The sequence below is a fragment of the Meles meles genome, chromosome 14, assembly GCF_922984935.1.
Source record: "Meles meles chromosome 14, mMelMel3.1 paternal haplotype, whole genome shotgun sequence".
Lineage (NCBI taxonomy): Eukaryota > Metazoa > Chordata > Mammalia > Carnivora > Mustelidae > Meles > Meles meles.
The window spans coordinates 42,086,101-42,109,896 of NC_060079.1; positions in this window are offsets into that span (position 1 = coordinate 42,086,101).

Here is a 23,796-nt window from a genome sequence, read left to right on the forward strand (position 1 = left end):
TTTCTCAAGACTTTTCCTTGATGTATGTTCTCTAATAGGATTTTGTTGTTTGAAACATCCTTGTACAAAACGAAGCAGTCTTTATATGACCACAATAGAATATAAAACCTATTTCCCACATCAAGAGGTAAGATTCAGAAAACAGCACCGTTAACGGAGTATTTCAGTGAAAAGTTATTACTCTTTATGATTAGTAATTCTTTTGAACTAAATCCCAGTCTTTTTATACCTGAAACCCTCAATCTCATAATAATTCAATCCTGTTTTCTTTGCTGCCACTTGCAATATAATTAAAGGTATCCATATCAACCAGAGCCATTCTGTTTGGATATATCTTTCTACCAGCCCTAAAACCATGTTACTTTGGGGGGAAATTTAATAAAAAACAAAATGTTCATTTGCAGTCAGGGAGATTCAAATCAAAACCACATTGAGATACCACCTTACACCAGTTAGAATGGCCAATATTAACAAAACAGTAAACAACATGTATTGGAGAGGATGTGGAAAAAGGGGAACCCTCTTACCCTGTTGGTGGGAATGCAAGTTGGTACAGCTGCTTTGGAAAACAGTGTGGAGATTCCTCAAAAAATTAAAAATAGAGCTACCTTATGACCCTGTAATTGCACTACTGGATATTTAGCCCAAAGATACAGATGCAGTAAAAAAAAAAGGCCATCTGTACCCCAGTGTTCATAGAAGCAATGGCCACAGTCACCAAACTCTGGAAGGAACCAAGATGCCCTTCAGCGGACAAATGGATAAAGAAGATATGGTCTGTATATACAATAGAGTATTATGCTTCCATCAGAAAGGATGAGTACCCAACTTTTATATCAACATGGACAGGACTGGAAGAGATTATGCTAAGTGAAATAAGTCAAGCAGAGAGAGTCAAGTATCATATGGTTTCACTTACTTGTGGAACATAAGGAATAACACGGAGGACGTTGGGAGATGGAGAGAAGTGAGATGGGGGAAATCAGAGGGGGAAACAAACCATGAGAGACTGTGGACTCTGAGAAACAAACTGAGGGTTTTGGTGGGGAGGGGGTTGGGAGGCTGGGTGAGCCTGGTGGTGGGTATCATGGAGGGCATGTATTGCATGGAGCACTGGGTGTGGTGCATAAACAATGAATTTTGGAACACTGAAAAGAAAATAAAATGGAAAAAAATAAAACCTTGAGAAAAAAATAAAAACAAAATGTTCTGTGTACTCAGAAAACCCTTACACCAAATTCGAATATAAATAAAACTGTTTAATTGTTGAATAGACATTAGACCAGAATGTGATGCATATCTTAAGCAATCCACTAAAAGATTACAAGACAGAAAGAGATCTTACTCTTTTATATACCCAGGCATATACACCCCATTAATTACATATTCCTTTTTTTTTTAATTATTTTTTTTCAATATTTTATTTATTTGACAGAGAGAAATCACAACTAGGCAGAGAGAGAGGAGGAAGCAGGCTCCCTGCGGAGCAGAGAGCCTGATGCGGGGCTTGATCCCAGGACCCTGAGATCATGACCTGAGCTGAAGGCAGAGGCTTTAACCTACTGAGCCACCCAGTCGCCCCCTAATTACATATTCTTGAAATGAATAATAACTAGTTCTCAAGTAACAGGACTTGACAGCACCATTTGTCACATGTACAGTGTCATAGATTCACTTGGTAATTGTCGTGGCCATCTGTGTTTAACTGGCTTGATCCAAAGGAAGAATAAACTTCTCTCTTCAGATCAGGAGATGATTTAGCAACTTGGCATGATGTACACATGGAAGTTAGGCTCCTACCATTCCATACACTGGGAGATGACAGAGCTATCTTCTTTTTTTTTTTATTTTTTTTTATTTTTTAATTAATTTATTTATTTTTATTTGCTTATTTACAGCATAACAGTGTTCATTGTTTTGGCATCACACCCAGTGCTCCATGGCACTTGCCCTGGCACGTGCCCTCCCTATTACCCACCACCTGGTTCCTCAACCTCCCACCCCACCCCACCCCCTCCTGCCGCCCTTTCATAACCCTCTGGTTGTTTTTCAGAGTCCATAGTCTCTCATGGTTCATCTCCCCTTCCAGTTTCCCTCAACTCCCTCTCCTCTCCATCTCCCCATGTCCTCCATGTTATTTGTTATGCTCCACAAATAAGTGAGACCATATGATACTTGACTCTCTCTGCTTGACTTATTTCGCTCAGCATAATTTCTTCCAGTCCTGTCCATGTTGCTACAAAAGTTGGGTATTCGTCCTTTCTGATGGAGGCATAATACTCCATTGTGTATATGGACCACATCTTCCTTATCCATTCATCCGTTGAAGGGCATCTTGGTTCTTTCCACAGTTTGGCGACCGTAGCCATTGCTGCAATAAACATTGGGGTACAAATGGCCCTTCTTTTCACTACATCTGTATCTTTGGGGTAAATACCCAGCAGTGCAATTGCAGGGTCATAGGGAAGCTCTATTTTTAATTTCTTCAGGAATCTCCACACTGTTCTCCAAAGTGGCTGCACTAACTTGCATTCCCACCAACAGTGTAAGAGGGTTCCCCTTTCTCCACATCCTCTCCAGCACACGTTGTTTCCTGTCTTGCTAATTTTGGCCATTCTAACTGGTGTTAGGTGGTATCTCAATGTTGTTTTAATTTGAATCTCCCTGATGGCTAGTGATGATGAACATTTTTTCATGTGTCTGATAGCCATTTGTATGTCTTCGTTGGAGAAGTGTCTGTTCATATCTTCTGCCCATTTTTTGATATGATTATCTGTTTTGTGTGTGTTGAGTTTGAGAAGGTCTTTGTAGATCCTGGAAATCAACCTTTTGTCTGTACTGTCATTTACAAATATCTTCTCCCATTCCGTGGGTTGCCTCTTTGTTTTGTTGACTGTTTCCTTTGCTGTGCAGAAGCTTTTGATCTTGATGAAGTCCCAAAAGTTCATTTTTGCTTTTGTTTCCTTGGCCTTTGGAGACTTATCTTGAAAGAAGTTGCTGTGGCTGATATCGAAGAGGTTACTGCCTATGTTCTCCTCTAGGATTCTGATAGATTCCTGTCTCACGTTGAGGTCTTTTATCCATTTCGAGTTTATCTTTGTGAACGGTGTAAGAGAATGGTCGAGTTTCATTCTTCTACATATCGCTGTCCAGTTTTCCCAGCACCATTTATTGAAGAGACTGTCTTTTTTCCATTGAATATTTTTTCCTGTTTTGTCGAAGATTATTTGACCATAGAGTTGAGGGTCCATATCTGGGCTCTCCACTCTGTTCCACTGGTCTATGTGTCTGTTTTTATGCCAGTACCACGCTGTCTTGGTGGTCACAGCTTTGTAGTAAAGCTTGAAATCGGGTAACGTGATGCCACCAGTTTTGTTTTTGTTTTTCAACATTTCCTTAGCAATTCGGGGTCTCTTCTGACTCCATACAAATTTTAGGATTATTTGCTCCAGCTCTTTGAAAAATATCGGTGGAATTTTGATTGGAATGGCATTAAAAGTATAGATTGCTCTAGGCAGTATAGACATTTTAACAATGTTTATTCTTCCAATCCAAGAGCATGGAATAGTCTTCCATCTTTTTGTGTCTTCTTCAATTTCTTTCATGAGTGTTCTGTAGTTCCTCGAGTACAGGTCCTTTACTTCTTTGGTTAGGTTTATGCCCAAGTATCTTATGGTTCTTGGTGCTATAGTAAATGGAATCGATTCTCTAATTTCCCTTTCTGTATTTTCATTGTTGGTGTATAAGAAAGCCACTGATTTCTGTACCTTGACTTTGTATCCTGCCACGTTACTGAATTGCTGTACGAGTTCTAGGAGTTTGGGGGTGGAGTCTTTGGGGTTTTCCATATAAAGAATCATGTCATCTGCGAAGAGAGAGAGTTTGACTTCTTCCTTGCCAATTTGGATACCTTTTATTTCTCTTTGTTGTCTGATTGCCATTGCTAGAACTTCTAATACTATGTTGAACAAGAGTGGTGAGAGTGGGCATCCTTGTCATGTTCCTGATCTCAACGGGAAGGCTGCAAGCTTTTTCCCATTGAGGATGATATTTGCTGTGGGTCTTTCATAGATAGATTTTATGAAGTTCAGGAATGTTCCCTCTATCCCTATACTTTGAAGCGTTTTCATCAGGAACAGATGCTGGATTTTGTCAAATGCTTTTTCTGCATCAATTGAGAGGACCATGTGGTTCTTCTCTCTTCTCTTATTGATGTGTTCTATCACACTGATTGATTTGCGAATGTTGAACCAACCTTGCAACCCAGGGATGAATCCCACCTGGTCATGGTGGATAATCTTTTGAATGTGCTGCTGGATCCTGTTTGCTAGGATCTTGTTGAGAATCTTTGCATCCATATTCATCAGTGATATTGGTCTGAAATTCTCCTTTTTGGTAAGGTCTTTGCCTGGTTTGGGGATCAGGGTAATGCTGGCTTCATAAAAAGAGTCTGGAAGTTTTCCTTCTGCTTCAGTTTTTTGGAACAGCTTCAGGAGAATTGGTGTTATTTCTTCTTTGAAAGTTTGGTAGAATTCCCCAGGGAATCCGTCAGGTCCTGGGCTCTTGTTTTTTGGGAGGTTTTTGATCACTGCTTCAATCTCATTACTAGAAAAAATCCTAAGAATATCATTGAACAGAAATATAGAAACAATCTATAGACAGAAAGACTTCAAAGGCAACACGATGTCAATAAAAACCTATCTCTCAATAATCACTCTCAATGTGAATGGCCTAAATGCGCCCATAAAACGACACAGGGTTGCAGATTGGATAAAACGACAGGACCCATCCATATGTTGTCTACAAGAGACCCATTTTGAACCTAAGGATACACCCAGACTGAAAGTGAAGGGATGGAGAAGCATCTTTCATGCCAATGGGCCTCAAAAGAAGGCCGGAGTAGCAATTCTCATATCAGATAAATTAGATTTTAAACTAAAGACTGTAGTCAGAGATACAGAAGGACACTACATAATTCTTAAAGGGACTATCCGCCAAGACGATCTAACAATTGTGAATATCTATGCCCCCAATATGGGAGCACCCAATTACGTAAGAAAACTATTAATCAAGATAAAGAGCCATATTGATATGAATACAATAATAGTAGGAGATCTTAATACGCCTCTCTCAGAAATAGACAGATCATCGAAGCAGAAAATTAATAAAGAAATAAGAGCATTGAATGAAACATTGGACCAGATGGACCTCATAGACATATACAGAACATTCCACCCTAAAACAACAGAATACTCATTCTTCTCAAGTGCACATGGAACCTTCTCCAGAATAGACCACATACTGGGTCACAAAGCAGGACTCAACCGATACCAAAAGACTGACATTATTCCCTGCATATTCTCCGATCACAGTGCTTTGAAACTGGAGCTCAATCACAAGGAAAAGTTCAGAAGGAACTCAAACACCTGGAAGCTAAAGACCACCTTGCTTAAGAATGCTTGGATCAACCAGGAGATCAAAGATGAACTTCAACAATTCATGGAAACCAATGAGAATGAAGACACCTCGGTCCAAAACCTATGGGATACAGCAAAGGCGGTTCTAAGGGGGAAATACATAGCCATCCAAGCCTCCCTCAAAAACATTGAAAAATCCAGAATACACCAGCTGTCTCTACACCTTAAAGAACTGGAGAATCAACAACAAATCAAACCAACTCCACATGCAAGAAGGGAAATAATCAAGATTAGAGCAGAGATCAATGAGGTAGAAACGAGAGATACAGTAGAACGTATCAATGAAACTAGAAGCTGGTTTTTTGAAAGAATTAATAAGACAGAGCTATCTTCTTGATGATTACTTTTCAAAGAGTTAGTCCTTAGGTCCTGGAGAACAACATTCCTGGGGCAAGCCTGCAGGAGCCTTATTTACCTTTTAAGAAAATTTACATATATTTTATAGAGACTGAAAGAACTTGCAAGTTTTCTTAAGTAAATGATCTAAGAAAAGGGTAGGGGGAGAAGTCTTTTTCCTTACTTTCAACAGAGAGATTTCAGTCTCTTACTTTTAATCAATATTTGCCCTTATACTACTATATTGTTTATCCAGAGAAAAATAATAATAGGATATTGATTCATGCAGTTATGTGGGCTGAGAAATTTCCAGATCTGCTGTCAGCAACGTAGAGCTGCAGGAAAGCTGATGGTGTAGTTCCAATCAGAATCCAAAGGCCTGAGAACCAGGAGGAGCTGATGATGTAGTTCCAGTCTGAAAGCCAGCAGGCTCCAGATTCAGGAAGAGCTGGTGATGTAGTTTGAACTGAAGGCAGGATAGATGCATGTCCATGGTCTAGTCCATTCCCTCTTATAGGAGGGTCAGTATTTTTGCTGTTCAGGCCGTCAGCTGGTTGGGTGAGGGAGAGGAATCTGCTTTACTCAGTCTATTGATTCAAATCTAAATCTCATCCAACACACTCACAGAAACACACAAAATAATATTTGACCAAATACTCAGACACCTGCTGGCCCAGTCAAATTGACACATTAAATGAACCATCACAGTGATCAAATTGAGTATCAAAGTACCTAACTTCTTTCTTAAAACATTAAGAAAAGATTATTTTCCTCAGTTTTCACATTAGCATAGCTCATCAGATAGCATTTGAAAAGAATGGATAATATTTTGGGAAACACTATAAGAAGTACATTACCTAGTGGTAATGCAGTAATATCCTACTGATCTCCAAAAGAAACTTTTTCTCCAGTAGCGTATGATATGAACATTACCCCTTTCTTTCCCAATCTTATACTAATTTTTATGAGAGAAATTCTATAACTCTATACTAACTTTTTTTCTTGTAAAATTTCAAATACTTAATTTTGACTTAGCTACACGTATGACTTTACTCTCTATTAGTTTATATCTTGTTTACCACCATGTCAAGCTTCTTTCTGAACAACTCCAGGAATGTTTCATTGGTAATTCAGGTAGTCAGAAATCTAATTTTATCCTAATTTTGTTGATGTATTTCTTCCAGTTTCATCCCATGTGCTCCTCTTAACTTGTGCCTTTCATTGTCCACGTGAGCTTCACTTTCTTGTCTGTTTCTTCGTAAGCCATTACCACAGTTAGAAATGGTCTCACCTCTAATTTTGTTTTTAGTATGATTTATCCTTCAGTATTCATGTCTGCAATTGTAATTTCCTTAAATCTTGATGCAGCCTTCCACCTGGAAGTGCATTTGTAATCTCTTGTATGTTATAAATACTTCTCTTACAGTGTTTGTCATATTCAAGTCTTTCTGTCATGCTTATGTTCATATTTTTGTTCTCAAATACTGTTAATTGATAGAGAGCAGGGAGCATTTTTTCTGTCCCTCATATTCTCTAGCAGTAGATCTTCAGTTATGTGTTAAATAAATGAATTTATGTGTATGATAGCTACACTTAAGGCTCTTTACATCTTTCAAACTCTGTATATGTCTTGCGTGCAGGTAGGTATTCCTGTGAGCAAATTTACACTATAAAGAAAAATACTGTAGTTAAATTCAGAGACAGTAACATCAACAGGCCCTTTAAAAAACATTTTTATGGAGGAAAAAGTGAGTAAATGTTTTATTCTCTTTACTAAGCTTCACTGTGTTTAAAAGCAAGTGATTTTGTTAAGAGCTAAAAATGCATTTTCATGCTAAAATGTTAGAACTTCTTTTTTAAACATAAACTGATCATTACCTACCATGGGATTGGAAAATAACTTTGTTGAAATAGATTTCAAGGTGAAAATCTTAATATTGTCATCATGATAAAGTATAAGAGCTGACTGAGGGAAGTTGGGGAAAAAAACTTTAAAGACTTATCAAGTGGGCGCCTGGGTTGCTCAGTCCTTAAGCATCTGTCTTAGGCTTAGGTCATGATCCCAGGGTCCTGAGATAGAGGCTCACATCAGGCTCCCTGCTTAGTGGGAAGACTGCTTCTCCCTCTCCCACTCCCCCTGCTTGTGTTCCCTCTCTCTGTGTGTCTCTCTCTGTCAAATAAATAAATAAAATCTTAAAAAAAAAAATCAAAAAACAAAAAAAAAACGCCAACTGATTTTTCACCTGTAACTTTTTTTTTTCTATCATAATTTTCAAAGAAACCTCTGGTATCAGCATTCCAGAAGTTGAAAAAAAAAAAGTGAGGGAGCATTATTTTGGAGTGAGTTAAATGTATAAATTTGAGAAAAAAAACAGTATTATAATTTATTGTTTTCACTTTATTTTGAAGTTGCAGTTTTGAATGCAATTTAACATACTATGTTATAATGGTTTAAATAACAAATTTAAAATCCTGTAGTTCATTTTTTCCCCTGACGTGTCAAGGAACGATAGAACAAAATGTAAATGCTGTTAGAAGCCACTGGTCACCATCTTGCCATTATTGGGTTGCTCCTTAAAATATACCCCCCAGTGATTTGTACAGTGCTGTTATAGCACTTTTAAATGGTTCAGTTGAAGGGTTTCACATTTTTCTCCTTGGGAACAATTACATAATGAAACTCAGTTGTTGTATTGCACAGATTTTCTTGTTTTGTTGCTTCCATTTCCTTGTTTTAAAATCACAATTCAATTTTCAATTTGTGTAATTTTGTTAAAAACAAAATGTAGATTATTGGGGCACCTGGGTGGCTAGTTTGTTAGGAAACTGCCTTTGGCTTAGGTCATGATTCTGGAGTCATGGAATGGAGTCCTGCATTGGATTCCCTGCTCAGCAGGGAGTCTGCTTCTCCCTCTGACCCTCTCCCCTCTCATACTCTTTCACTTTCTTTCTCTCAAGTAAATAAATGAAATCTTTAAACAAACAACAACAAAAATGAAGTGTATATTATTGATGTGTTATTAATGCTATATTAACTTTATATAATGTTGTTTTATATATCACCTCCTGGATAATAAGAACTAAGTAATTGATCGAATATACACTAGGTCAGAAAGTATTTTAAGCACTTGGCACATATTAGCACGTTAAATTTCAAAACTTTTTGAGGTTAATACTATTAGCTCCATTTTATAGATGAGAAAAGTCATATCAAGACTGAGTATTTCTTGCTCAAGATAGCACTAGGAAATAGTAGACGAATAAGTAGAGAATCCAGGCTATTGGTTGTGAAATCTGCCTCCTTACCCCGTGTGCTTCACTGCTTCTTAGCATTTAATTTTTAACATGGTTAGTATTTAACAATGATCAAAATGTAGGTTATTATTTGGAAAATGGTTTTTGTTCCTTCTCACTTCAAATTCCGTACTTACTTTTTGGTCCAAACTGCATATGTTTCAAAAAACATCTCTTGAATATTTAAATACAGTATCAAAGACCACATGTTTTATATGTAAATGCCTCATCTCCTAGTACATTATACCTGTGCATCATTAGTGTTACAATTTTGTAATCATGTTTAGAATATTTTGTTTAAAATAATTATACCTTTTTTGTGTTAAATTTCTGTCTACTATTATTATAGAAGTTACTCCGTACAATTAAATGTTGCCTTATTTCCAAGCTCAGTTTGGATTTTGTAAGGAATATTTATTCACCAGCTGCCAGGAATCTGTCCATTTGAAATCAGTATACCTCTTTCTCTTATTTTCCTTCATCAACATCCCTGCACAACCTTTTCCATAAAATGGTTGTTATTGTAACCAGAGATTATCTTTTAAGGGTGAAATAGTATTGACCCATAAACCCAGAAAATGTGGGAAAAGCCCACTTAAAATGTCCAAATTTCAAATGTCATAAAATAAGGTTTTTTCTCTTAAATGAATGGAATATAAGAACAGAATCTAAATGGGATGGAAATATCCTGCCACAAGGATATTATGCAGTATAGATGAGGATTTAAAAATAATTCTGTATAATTAGTTAATGAAATATTGAGCTATTTATTCATTTTTATAAAGTAAGAAATCTAATATGAAGTACTTGAAAACATACTTCTCCCTGCCAGATCCTTTAGCAGAAATTAGAAAACATAATTTGTTTCTTGCTTCAGCTCACAGATTTCTTGGATTCTATTACACCTTCAAAGATAAACTTTATAAAATTATTAAGAGGAAACCCTTTTAGTGAAAAAAATTACTTTCTAGTATCATTGATATTCAGAAATTATGTGGATATTATAATAGAACTTTATAAATTTCCCATTTTATACCCAGAGATACAAAAACATAAAAAGGACTTTAATGCAGCAGACTTATGGCCAATTAAATCCAATTTTCTATCTTGGATAGTGCTACTCTAGCAATTTAAAGGGTCATGATTGTCATCCGTAAGTATCAAATTATTAGCGATGTCCCTCAACCATTTTTAATGCCCTAGATAGCCTATTATTTATCTATCTGCTGTCTCTACTCTCTTCTGTGTGCAGTCTTCTTACTACTTTCCTCAAATCACCCTCAACTAACGCCTCATCCTGCAGGTGTCAAATTAAACATCCTTTTGAGGTCTTCCTTGATTTCTGAAACTAAGCTAAAATCTATTAAATGTCCTTTATCAAGTCCTCCTTAGGTTGCTGAGATTACTAGTGAGTTACTTCCTTAAACCTAGTCACTGCTCTTCATGTACCTGTTCGATGCATGAATTAATGCCAATCATTAATTTATTTTAAATCCTGCACTTTGTTTTTATACTTTATTGCTGAGGAGTACTGTCATCAGCCCAAACTGGTTATATAAAATTATATTTATTTTATGTATCTTCATTAATAACAATAGGTGTATTATTGTGATCTTCATGTTCTGTGATAAAGTTTAGAGGTCTTTGTTCTTTTTGCACGTTGCTCATTATTTCTATACTTTGACAATATCTTCCACTAGCTTTCCTTATTTAAAACATCTAACAGTTCTTTAATCTTTTTAAATGTCAGTTTCACCTCAGATCACATGTTCTTCTCAGAATATTTTGAAGTGTGATCATAAGTATATACAGTATTTTGTGGTCAGTAAAATAGTTTCATTAAGGGAAGTTTTGTTCATTTTTTTTTTAACAACCCTTCCTTCTGATCATTTGACAATGTTAGCACATTGGTTGATTATCTTCGAGGAACTATCAAATTCCTTCCTTGTTACGATATAACTCAGAGGAGGATGTCCTGTGAATGTTAGTCATTGTATTTTCCTAAATATAATTATGTGGTAATTGTTCACAGAATCATATGATTATCTCTCAACAAATGAAATAATATCAACTTAGTGAATGGTTTCCTTTAGAAGTACTTATGGAAATAAACTTTTGTTTCTGCTGTCTCCTGATGCGTTTTGTGTGTGTGTGTGTGTTTTTTAAACACACTGTTGAATTGGAAAACTCAAAAATCATGCTAAGTGTATGTGAAGCATCTGTAATATTCTTGGACATAAACTACAACTATGTCCAAATATGGTTTAGTCTTTAAGCCCATAAGTCCAACTCCTTGATGAATTTCAGACTGTGATTCTTCCATTCTCAACTGTCCTAGTAGTTTTCCCACATGGAAGAAGGAAAAAGACCAAAATAGTATTTGTGGGAAAGAGTTAACAGCCTTTTTCAATCTACGAATGCAGTAAAAACTTATTGAATGCACAAATTAAAACTATATAGAAATTTTTATGGTGGCACTTAAAATGGGATGAAAATGATTTAATCTTCCAAATTTCTATCCTGAAAAAAATTGGAAAAAAAACCCCTCATTAACAATATCTCAGTTCAGTTTAGACAACATTTTCAGCTATTTTAAAATTTAGTCCAAAGCAAGAACTGGAATTAATAGTGGTGTTGCTAGCATTTTAATGCTGTTTCTCATTTTTTTCTGAATTAGTATTTCTCTTACATGTTACTAAATTTAGTCATTTCAGAATGAATTTACCTCTGATCTAGGATAAGAAGCTAAACTGAAGATTGATTGTAGACTGTTCCGCTTGGAAGAAAAAAAAAGTAATTTATAGGAAGTAAGCTGCTAATTGAATACTATTGTGTTCTAGTCATTATTTCCTAACTTCAAGGACAGGACTCCTCTAGGATTCTACCCAGTATTGAGCTTCTATTCCTCTTGGTAAGTAATGACCTCGTAATTACTTCAAGCTCTAGATCAATCACTTCTCTGGTGATTCTTGATAGAGTAAAAACATTTACACATTGATTTTCCTTGTTTAATTCATCTTCTTTCCTATCTTGTTTGGATTCCTTGATCTATTCAGTCTTTACTAAAATTCATTTAAAGATAGCACAGATGACCTTTCTCATATGTTCTGAATTGTACAATAGATTGCCCCCAGTCTACAATAGTATCAGAACATACCCAGAGAAATAGAATAATATATGAAATGTGTGATTATGTATTTACCTACATTATGGAATTGAACATGTACCCTCCCTTTTAGGGAGAAGGTGGTTAGACAGTGATGGGGGTAAGCACTTTAGTAAGGTTGGTAAGAAACATAGGGATAGCTGGTAACTATTTATTCAGGGTTGCTGTACTAAGAAAATCACCATCAATTTAACAAATTCACTGAACAATTTTACTTGTCTAAGTTTATTTAGGGACCAATTTAGTTGCAAAGACTTCAATTCCAGCCAGAAAATAAGTGAGAAATTACTCTGTTGAGTATTCCAAAATTTTTATATTGAGTCTATTTCTGCAATACTGTTGGCCACAAGAAGTTTGACTTTCTTGAAATATTTTAATAGGTGATGTTGTTTGCATGTGTACCACTTAGAATAATTATTATTCCTGAGCTCTGGGGACATTTCTACACGTTCAAATACTCATTCCACAAATGATCAGTTGGGAGAACTTGGGCCAATTTTGCAATTTCCCTATGCCTCAACACTCATGTTTTTAAGTGGAAATTATCATGTGTATATCATCAGATTACTGCAAAATTTAAGTGTGTCGTTGGCCTTGATATACTTAATGCATAATGTTTAATACATATTCCATATAAATTGGCTATCATTCTGAAATTTTTAGACCTAAGACTGAAAAGATAATCAGATAAATTTTTAATAAATACAAGGAGTTTGTTTCTTGTTGTTTTATTTTGTTTCCTAGCAGTCAATAGTTCATCAGTCTGATAAAACACCTCAAAAAGTAGCTAAGCTGTTTGATCAGTTCTCAGGGATTTTTGGGAGGAGTCAAGAAATTGAACTAAATATTCAAAGTACTTTACAACACTTAGTTTATTAGAGTCCTTTATTTTGCAAGTGACAGGATCCCAGAAAGAATTATCTTAGGCAAAAAAAAAAAAAAAAAAGCACTGTTAGAAAGGTAACTTCTGATTGAAAAAAGTCTTGTGAACAGCCTTAGAGCAGGGCATTCAGAGACGTAGGTGGGTTTCAGACAAAACAGACTCAAATGGACAAAACAGGCTCAAACACAGTCATAATCCTATCACTCAGGATCTTATCTGTGTTCTTATCTAAATGTGAACTTTGTTTCTATCTGGAAATTGTTCCTTATATATCCCGGAAGAATTTCCAAGTTGCATATGCTATATAATATCTACAAAAGGGGAAAGGTTAATTCTTTCTAACACCAGTTCCATAGTTTCTACAATAAGTGGTCTGTACTTTGTATATCCCTCATCACCTTTTTTGTCTTTTACCCACTCTTCTCTGATAACCACTTTTTCCATTTGGAAGGACTGATCTCAGGTAAGATCACCTGAATGCCAAACCCAATGATCCATATCCAGTCTGTATCTAATTTGGCGCAGTTTACTTTTTTTTTTTTTAAGATTTTATTATTTATTGAGAGAGTACAAGCAGGGGGAAGGGCAGAGGGAGAAGCAGGCTTCCTGCTGAGCAGGGTGCCCAGTGGGATACAGGGCTTGTTCCCAGGTCCCGACCTTAGCCAATGGCAGCCACTTAACCCACTGAGCCACACAGGTGCCCTGGCACGGTGTACCTTTAGTAACTGTAGCTTCACTAAATGTCTCTTCTCTAATATGTACTCAGAACAGTCTTTCAGACTTTATCCTCAGTCCTTTTTAGTGTTTGTTTCTCTAGCAATCATGCAGGACCTTCTTAACTCTCATACTATTCTCAGTGGGCAGTTTTGTTAACATGTTTCTCAGTGAGTGTTGCCCATTCCCTTGAAGCATCTGCTATGCCTCGTTTTTGCCCTTCAGATTTATTCAGGACCATAGTATTTTGATTAACTTCTAAATACCTGTTTGAGCTGTTAGTTTGCATTGTCTTTCTTTCATCTGATCAGTACATTTATATGTGTTGTGCTCCTGTAATGTAATAGGCATTGTACATAGGTCCTGGGAGAAAAATGTGTATTTATGACAAAGCAGGTAAGTTATGATTTAAATATATAATCACATAATATTTCTTTACTAAGTGTAATAGTGCAATGAGGTAGTGAGACATACAGTCGTACACTTGAACAGCGTAAAAAGGTGATCACTGCCTCATTAGATGCCAAGAGAGGATTGTGGTGCATGAATTGGCCTTATTACTTATAGTTCCAGGTCCTCATATCTGTTCAGTGTATCATGTTCGAGACTGTCATTGCAAACAAAATTTAATTACTAGACACACCTTCAAAATTCTTAGAATAATTCCTAGACTTTTTATAAAAAGTTCATGTTAGGAGTACTGTATTCTTGCCCACCTTTATCTCTTGTCTCTCTTCTAATAGTGCCACACTTTTTGTATCTCTTTGAAAATGCTGTGCTAGATTAGGCCTTCCTAGTTTCTATATGTCCTGCCATATGATTTCCACTGAATATGCAGACTCATTTCTCCTGTATTACTTAAAAAGAAACCTGAGTTTTGCATATTTTCTTAATGATCATGGCGGTCTTAAGGCTATTATTTTCCCTTGTGTTTTCCACAGTTTTACAAATGGCTCTGTTATTGAAATTATTTTTATAAAAAAATTTGAGGATGATTTCTCTGCTGTTATAAGCTTCTTGAACTTAACTGTAATTAAAAAAAAATCTTTATATCAGTACAACATAAGGTATCTTGCTAATTCAAATATAATCTTAATTTAAATTCTTATCAAATGTACTTATAATTATTTAAATATTTATTATCTTATGTAAATATATTTAAATCTCCAAAAGTTAGAGAAGCTATTTAATTAATGTTAATATACCAAGGATATTATTTTCCAGAGTTGAGTTATCAAAGCAATTTATTTTAATTTTGACTGAGCTTGCATTTTTGAGGGACTAATTTCTGTTGAGTTAAACCATCCCATTCAAAAATCTGACCTGATAAGACACATGTATGAGCTAGGCATGTCATGCAAGCCAATTTAAACTAAGTAATTTGTTTATATATTAATGTGATCTGTGGAGATCCTTTCCCTTCTCCATTTGAAAAAATATACCCCCTCCTATCTAAGAGGTGATAGTACATCCCATTTTTCTAATGAGGTGCCTTATATTTTGCAATTTCTAACCAAATAACAAGCTGATATAATTATGTCATAGTAAAAATAATGAAGCTGGATTAAATATCTCTCCTAGTTGGACTCTTTTATTCTTTTTCTTTGCTTTCAATTCCCAACAGCTAACCTTATTTTAAGGAGTTTGCTCTTTAATGATATCTGTTCATGAAACTTAACTGTTGGGGCTTAGACTTCCACTATAAGTTTCTGAGCTGTATTGCAGCTTAGGGAATAGTGAGATATAGAAAATAATGAGACAAATTAATTTTCTTTTCCCAGAGGTACTATATTCCCCATAGCTATCACTCAGAGGACAACCTCTTTTCTGAAAGATTGATATAAAAATAATTTATGTCAGACTAAGAGGCAGAGCAAATCTATCTGCCTGGAAAAGCACATAAATGCCTTTAAGAAAAGAGTAGTAGCTCGTGGAGATAGAGCTTCTTGGTAATTAGGGGTGTTTATTATCCTTGTCAGGCTTTAACAATCAATTCTGGATTTATATAATGAAAAGGATTTCAGTATTTAATATATAACTATACTATCCAGGTCCATCTATAATTTAGCTTCAGATAATTCAGGAGTTGTAGATTAGTAAACTAGAAGGGTTTTTTTTGGGTGGGGGGTTAAAATGCTGCAGTGACAATGAGAAAATACTGAAAATGAATATCTCACTATGTTAAAGTTAATAATAGAATCCTAGACTTTGAATAGCCCAGGTGAGGTCATTTATTTCCTTGCTTTTAATAAAAGGAATAATGCCACAAAACCAAACCATCAGAAATTATAACTTTGTTATAAATATCTTCGGCAACATATTTTACGTTTTTTTGTAGAAGAACTCCCAAGTATGTAGATGTATAAATACCTCATTCTAATGTGTTTTGTGGCCTGTGGTTTTTAAGGAATAGAACCAAGAGGAATACCAATGAAGGGAAAATACCCATGTTAGATGATTCCAAGGGAAATGAAGAGAAATTAATTCACAAGAGCTTTTTGTGAAGTAAATAAATTCATTTATTTTTTTTTCCAGTTTGAAATAACTTCAAATAAGACATCTGGCATACTTGGCTAGAATATCATTTTACCAGGTTGTTGAGGTTATTCTATAGTCCCATATTGCAAGTAATAGTATTGACTTACTCTTATGCACCGAGCCAGATAGTTGTGATCACTCATTATCTCTTTATATATTTTGTAAATGCTCAAACTGCAAGACTTAAAATCTAGGTATCTACAGCATAGCTCCTTATTGAAACTCTACCAAAAAATTTCTCTTTTTATTACATTGATAAACTTATTTTCATTTTAGGTATCGGCAGAGAAGACTAGTTTTGGTTCTGAAATTGACACTATATTATTTCAGCTTTTTAAAAGATACTCTAATGCACTTGTTTCAGTTGTCTTGTTCTTAACACCAAATTAACAGCATGTCCTTAACTAGCATCATTCAGCCTTGTTTAGAAAATGTTGTATAAAGACATGTTTTTCTCTTTAGTTCGGGGGTAGAAAGAAGTCATCATTTGAAAAAGTCATCATGGCAATTTGGAAGGAGTGCAACCTAGAGTTAAAAAATTGTATTTCGAAGTCTGCTCTCTATCACTATAGTCATCTAGAGTATTTGCTCAATTTAACACCCCTGAGACATTTATTTCCTAAGATTGCAGGCAACTTTCAGGGAATCTCTAAGTATTTTTAAAGTCTAAACTTGAGTAAAATAAATCTATTCAGTGTTTATATGTATGTAGCTAAATACTACTACTGTTGGTTAAAACTGAATCATAGTTACTTATGAAGGTAGCAGCAGAAGAATTTACCTCCCGCTTTTAGATCCCTTCCTGCAACAAGTATTTTCTATAATTGCGCATTTCCATCAGTATTCCTTAAGAGTTATATTTTACACAAATTGGAAAAACTGGATATATATCTTATCTCTAATAGCTAGCACATTATTAACCTTTGTTGTTATTCAATAAAAGTATCAATCTAAAAATATAGTAGCAATCCCCCACATTGCCATGTTTAAGACACAGAGAAAATAATTGACATCACTTTCATATACATAAGCATACTGTATCAACAAAGCCAAATAAGCAAAACCCCATATATTTTTTTAAAGATTTTCTTTATTTATTTGGCAGAGACACAACAAGAGACAGAACACAGGTGAGGGGAGTGGGAGAGGGAAGAGCAGGCTTCCCGCCGAACAGGGAGCCCAATGTGGGGCTTGGTTCCAGGACCCTGGGATCATGACCTGAGCCGAAGGCAGACAGCTTAATCAATGAGCCACCCAGGTGCCCCCCAAGCCCCATATTTTAAAAAAGTTGATTTCAAAGTAAATTCTGATATTATGTTAACAAAGGGACCGAAAATAAGACAAAAGTGATTGTAATAGGTAATAATTGCCCTTTAATTATGACTAGAAGGGTTAAACACTTAAAAGGTAAACTTAGTATATTGCAAATATTTTAAAGAGATATGAACCCAAACAAAATATCACAAAAAGGATTTAGTAATATTTAAACCAAATTGGAAAAGTTGATACAGAATTGTGACCTTAATTATAATTTAAAACTCTGTCTCCAGAGTGTCTGGCAATTTTGGCCAGTGGTTTTTCAGTATGTGCTAGCATGAATAGTAGCACCAACATTTTTCTAATATATTTTTTAATTAAAACCAGAGATAATTGGAAAATAGGTAATTCCATACTGAAGCAAGAAAAGTCCCAAAAATCTTCCAGAAAATAGTGGCAATTTCAAATGTCGGGAGTAGGGCTGAAGACAGTACAGCTAACTTGTAGGGAATCCTGTTTACTAAGCTAATGAATTGAGATTTAAGAAAATAATGTATTTAATTGGAACATGGTTAATTGTAAAAGGTGTCCACAATATTAAGGAAAATTACACATATAAACAACATTGTCTATAAAAATAATGACTATAATATAAATGGGGACTATTAATATGTGTATGGTTTATTTGATGTAAGTGTGCCTTTAAAGTATATAACTATCTACTCTTTAATGTTTTTCTACCTAAGGGAAAAAGAGAAGACCAATTCAGGGACTTCTATGTAAGTTAACCAAGATAAGAACCAAGATCAGGAAAAGCTGACTGATACTAGTTTTTTTTGTTGTTGTTGTTTCTGATCTTTTTTTTTTTTCTTTTAATTTACTTATTTTAGAGAGCAAGAGAGAGAAAGAATGAGTATGAGTGGGAGGGTCAGAGGGAGAGGAAGAAAGAATCTCAAGCAGGCTCTGAGGTGAATGTGGAGTCTTATGATCACAAGATCATGACCTGAGCTGAAACCAAGAGTCAGACACTTAACCCACTCTACCAACCAGGCACCCCTAACTGTTACAAGTTTTAATGTAAAAATAATATTCTGCAAATGTATGCCCAATAATATCAATATCAGATAATGATTTAGTATCTGAAAAGCAGGACACTAGTAACATTGGGGATGAAACAATTTCTCTGTTACAGCAGCTCTTTGTGAAAAACAAGTACATGACAAATAGCTACCCACCTTGTAGGGAGGTGATATTCTGTTAAACTGAGAATCAGGAGGACCTCTGATTTTGCAGGCTTCTATCTGATGTCTTGAATTTGGACTGATCATTCAGCTGATTCATTTCTGGGAAAGACATTTGGTTGGAAAACATTAAAAGTTATATGAAAGACCAGGGATTAAAAAGTCTTGTTTAAACAGCAATTGTTAAAGTTTTGTTAAAACAATAAATGAGTAAGTTCAAGGGAACATCTAGGTTTGATAACCCAATTGATAATCAAATGTTTTCCTATTCTACATTCCGTAAAGAACAATGCTATATAGCTTATAAATTTAATTCTAAAGAGAAAACAGTAAAATTTTGGATGACATTGAAATAATATTAATTGTAGTAGGGTATGAAAAATATTTCTTAAGGATCTAGAAATGATAAAGATTAATAAATTGAACTACATTTAAGTTAAGAATGTGTGCTTATTAAAGTGGAAAAATAAGCCACAGAATTCAAAAAATGCAGTTAATTTAACTGTCATAGGACTTCTTTTTTTTCAATTAAAATTTTTTTTAAATTGACATATAATGTATATTATTAACACCAGGGATATTTCTGGCCTGTCAGGTCTCTGTGGATAAGTCTGCTGCCAGTCTAATATTTTTACCATTGTATGTTACAGACTTCTTGTCCTGGGCTACTTTCAGGATTTTCACTTTGTCACTAAGACTTGTATGTTTTACAATTAGATGACGGGGTGTGGACCTATTCTTAGTGATTTTGAGGGGGGTTCTATGCACCTCCTAGATTTTGATACTTGTTCCCTTTGCCATATTAGGGAAATTCTCTACAATAATTTGCTCCAATATAAACTTCTGCCGCGCTCTTTCTTCTTCTGGAATCCCAATTATTGTAATGTTTTGTCTTACGGTATTGCTTATCTCTCGCATTCTCCCCTTGTGGTCCAGGAGTTGTTTGTCTCTTTTGCTCAGCTTATTTATTCTCTGTCATTTGGTTTTCTATATCACTAATTCTCTCTTCAGCCTCCTTTATCCTAGCAGTAAGAGCCTCCTTTTTTTTTTTTTTTTTTTTTTTTTTTTTTTTTTTTTCTCATTTTATTTATTTTTTCAGCGTAACAGTATTCATTCTTTTTGCACAACACCCAGTGCTCCATGCAAAACGTGCCCTCTCCATTACCCACCACCTGTTCCCCCAACCTCCCACCCCTGACCCTTCAAAACCCTCAGGTTGCCCCAACCTCCCACCCCTGACCCTTCAAAACCCTCAGGTTGTTTTTCAGAGTCCATAGTCTCTTATGGTTCGCTTCCCCTCCCCAATGTCCATAGCCCGCTCCCCCTCCCCCAATCCCACCTCCCCGCAGCAACCCCCAGTTTGTTTTGTGAGATTAAGAGTCATTTATGGTTTGTCTCCCTCCCAATCCCATCTTGTTTCATTTATTCTTCTCCTATCTCCTACCCCCCCATGTTGCTTCTCCATGTCCTCATATCAGGGAGATCATATGATAGTTGTCTTTCTCCGATTGACTTATTTCACTAAGCATGATACGCTCTAGTTCCATCCACATCGTCGCAAATGGCAAGATTTCATTTCTTTTGATGGCGGCTGCATAGTATTCCATTGTGTATATATACCACATCTTCTTGATCCATTCATCTGTTGATGGACATCTAGGTTCTTTCCATAGTCTGGCTATTGTAGACATTGCTGCTATAAACATTCGGGTACACGTGCCCCTTCGGATCATTCATCAAGATCAAAAGCTTTTGCACAGCAAAGGAAACAGTTAACAAAACCAAAAGACAACTGACAGAATGGGAGAAGATATTTGCAAACGACATATCAGATAAAGGGCTAGTATCCAAAATCTATAAGGAACTTAGCAAACTCAACACCCAAAGAACAAACAATCCAATCAAGAAATGGGCAGAGGACATGAACAGACATTTCTGCAAAGAAGACATCCAGATGGCCAACAGACACATGAAAAAGTACTCCACGTCACTCGCCATCAGGGAAATACAAATCAAAACCACAATGAGATATCACCTCACACCAGTCAGAATGGCTAAAATGAACAAGTCAGGAAATGACAGATGCTGGAGAGGATGTGGAGAAAGGGGAACCCTCCTCCACTGTTGGTGGGAATGCAAGCTGGTGCAACCACTCTGGAAAACAGCATGGAGGTTCCTCAAAATGTTGAAAATAGAACTACCCTATGACCCAGCAATTGCACTACTGGGTATTTACCCTAAAGAGCCTCCATTTTTTATTGCACCTCATTAATAGCTTTTTTGATTTCAGCTTGGTTAGATTTTAGTTCCTATTTCTCCACAAAGGGCTTTTATTTTTCCAGACAGGTTTCTCTAATATCTTCCATGCCTTTTTCGAGCCCAGCTAGAACCTTGAAAATGGTCATTCTGAATTCTAGATCTGACATATTACCAATGTCCATATTGATTAGGTCCCTAGCCTTTGGTACTGCCTCTTGTCTTTTTGGTGGTGATTTTTTCCACCTTGTCATTTTATCCAGATAAGAATATATGAAGGAGCGAATAAAATACTAAAAGGGTGGCAAAAACCCCAGAAAAATGTGTGTTAAACAAATACCCCAAATCATGGGGGGAAGAAAGAGGATAAAAAGTAAAAATAAAATAAAATATAGATATTAGACTGGTGAATAGAACAGAGCCACCCACTTAATTTTGGGAGTACTTTGGTCTCTTAAAGGAAACTACCTCCCAAAATTTTAAAGAAAGAAAAACGTTACACACACACACACACACACACACATACACAAATAAGGGTAAACACGATGAAGGGATGGAATATGACTGTAAAGATGAAAAATTTTTAAAAAATTCTAAGAAAGGAGTTGATGATAAGTTGTTTGGGAAAAGAAAGAAAAAGAAAGTGGAGAGAATTTGCTCAGGCTGGAGACTAGAACAAAGCCTGTCCTAGATTTGGGGTATATATTTTGATCTATTAGAAGAAGTTGTATCCCAGATTTTTTTAGGAAAAAAACCCTATGTGCATACAAAAAATAAGGTTAGATACAATGAAGGAGAAAATACGACTATAATAATGAAGGTTCAAAAAGATTTTTTTTAATGAAAGGTATTGTTAAGATAAACTAGTTAAAAAATGTTAGAAGAGGAAAGAGTCAAAGTTAAAAAAAATTAGCATAAGAAAAAAAATAAAATAAAAAAAAATTAACTTTGCAAGACTAAAGAATCATGGGAAGAAAGCCATGAATTCCATGCTTTGCTTTCTCCTCTTCTGAAATTCTGCTGTTCTCCTTGGTAAGTGAACTTGGTCTTGGCTGGATTTCTTGCTGATCTTCTTGGGGAGGAGCCTGTTGTAGTGATTCTCAAGTGTCTTTCCTTAGGCAGAATTGCACCGCCCTTACCAGGGGCCAGGCTAAATAATCCACTCGGGTTCCCTTTCGGGAGCTTTTGTTCCCTGAATGCTTTTCGTAGAGTTCCAGAGGATGGGAATGAAAATGGTGGCTTTCCAGTCTCCAGCCTGGAGGAGAGGAGAGCTCGGGGTCCCACTCCTCAGTGTGCCCTCAGAGAAAAGCACTCAATCACTCCCGTCTCCCTGGCCTCCAGCTGTATCCCAAGCTCACCCAGCCTGTGACTGAGCGTCTCTGTCTCTGGCACACAACGCTGCCTGGAGTTTCCAATCCCAGAAGATCACTGCCACTCTTCCAGGGAGGTCTCCCCGAATCTGCCACTGCCACCAAAGAGCAGTGGTCTGACTGTGCCACGGATTACAACAGTTTAAGGTAACCCCAAACTGAGAGCTCATTCCTGGGCTCTATCTCTGTAGCCGGCTTCCCTGCTCTGATACCTGCAAGCTCTGCAATACTCAGATACCCCTGATCCTTTGGTGACCCCGTGGGACCTGAGACCACGCTGCCCCCATGAGGGCTCCACCCAGCTTAGCCTCTGGAGTGATGTCCCTCAGTGGATCAGACTTTCAAAAGTTCAGATTTGGGGGTGCCTGGGTGGCTCAGTGGGTTAAAGTCTCTGCCTTCGGCTCAGGTCATGATCCCAGCGTCCTGGGATCGAGCCCCGCGTCGGGCTCTCTGCTCAGTGGGGAGCCTGCTTCCCCTCCTTCTCTCTCTGCCTGCCTCTCTGCCTACTTGTGATCCCTGTCTGTCAAATAAATGAATGAAAATCTTCAAAAAAAAAAAAAAAGTTCAGATTTTGTGCTCCATTGCTCCGCCAGTTGCTGGGAGCCGGCCCCTTCCTCCGCGGTCTATCTTCACTTTGGATTCACTTCTCCACAGATCCTACCTTTCAGAAAATGGTCGATTTTTTGTTTCTAGAATTGCTGCTCCTCTTCTCTTCGATCCCCTGTTGAATTTGTAGGTGTTCAGAATGGTTTGTTAAACTATCTAGCTGATCTCCTGCTACATGATGTCATCTCAGCCTGCTACTCCTCTGCCATCTTGACTCCCTGTCATAGGACTTTTGATTACAGTATTCTTTAAATTCAGTAACAAAAAAACAATCCATTAATAAGAAAAAGATGCAAGAGCCACTTTATAGTTCCATATCCCAGAAGTGCAAAGGAAGAAAAAAAATCACACATGAAAAGTAGATAAGACTCCTTAGTTATCAAGAAAATGCCAAGGAGGGGCGCCTGGGTGGCTCAGTGGGTTAAAGCCTCTGCCTTCGGCTCAGGTCATGATTCCAGGGTCCTGGGATTGAGCCCTGCATCGGGCTGTCTGCTCAGCAGGGAGCCTGCTTCCTCCTCTCTCTCTGCCTGCCTCTCTGCCTAGTTGTGATTTCTCTCTGTCAAATAAATAAAATATTTAAAAAAATGCCAAGGAAAATCATTATCAAACTATTTACTAACCCACACAGCTTAAACTAAAAGGACAGCTAGTATCAAGT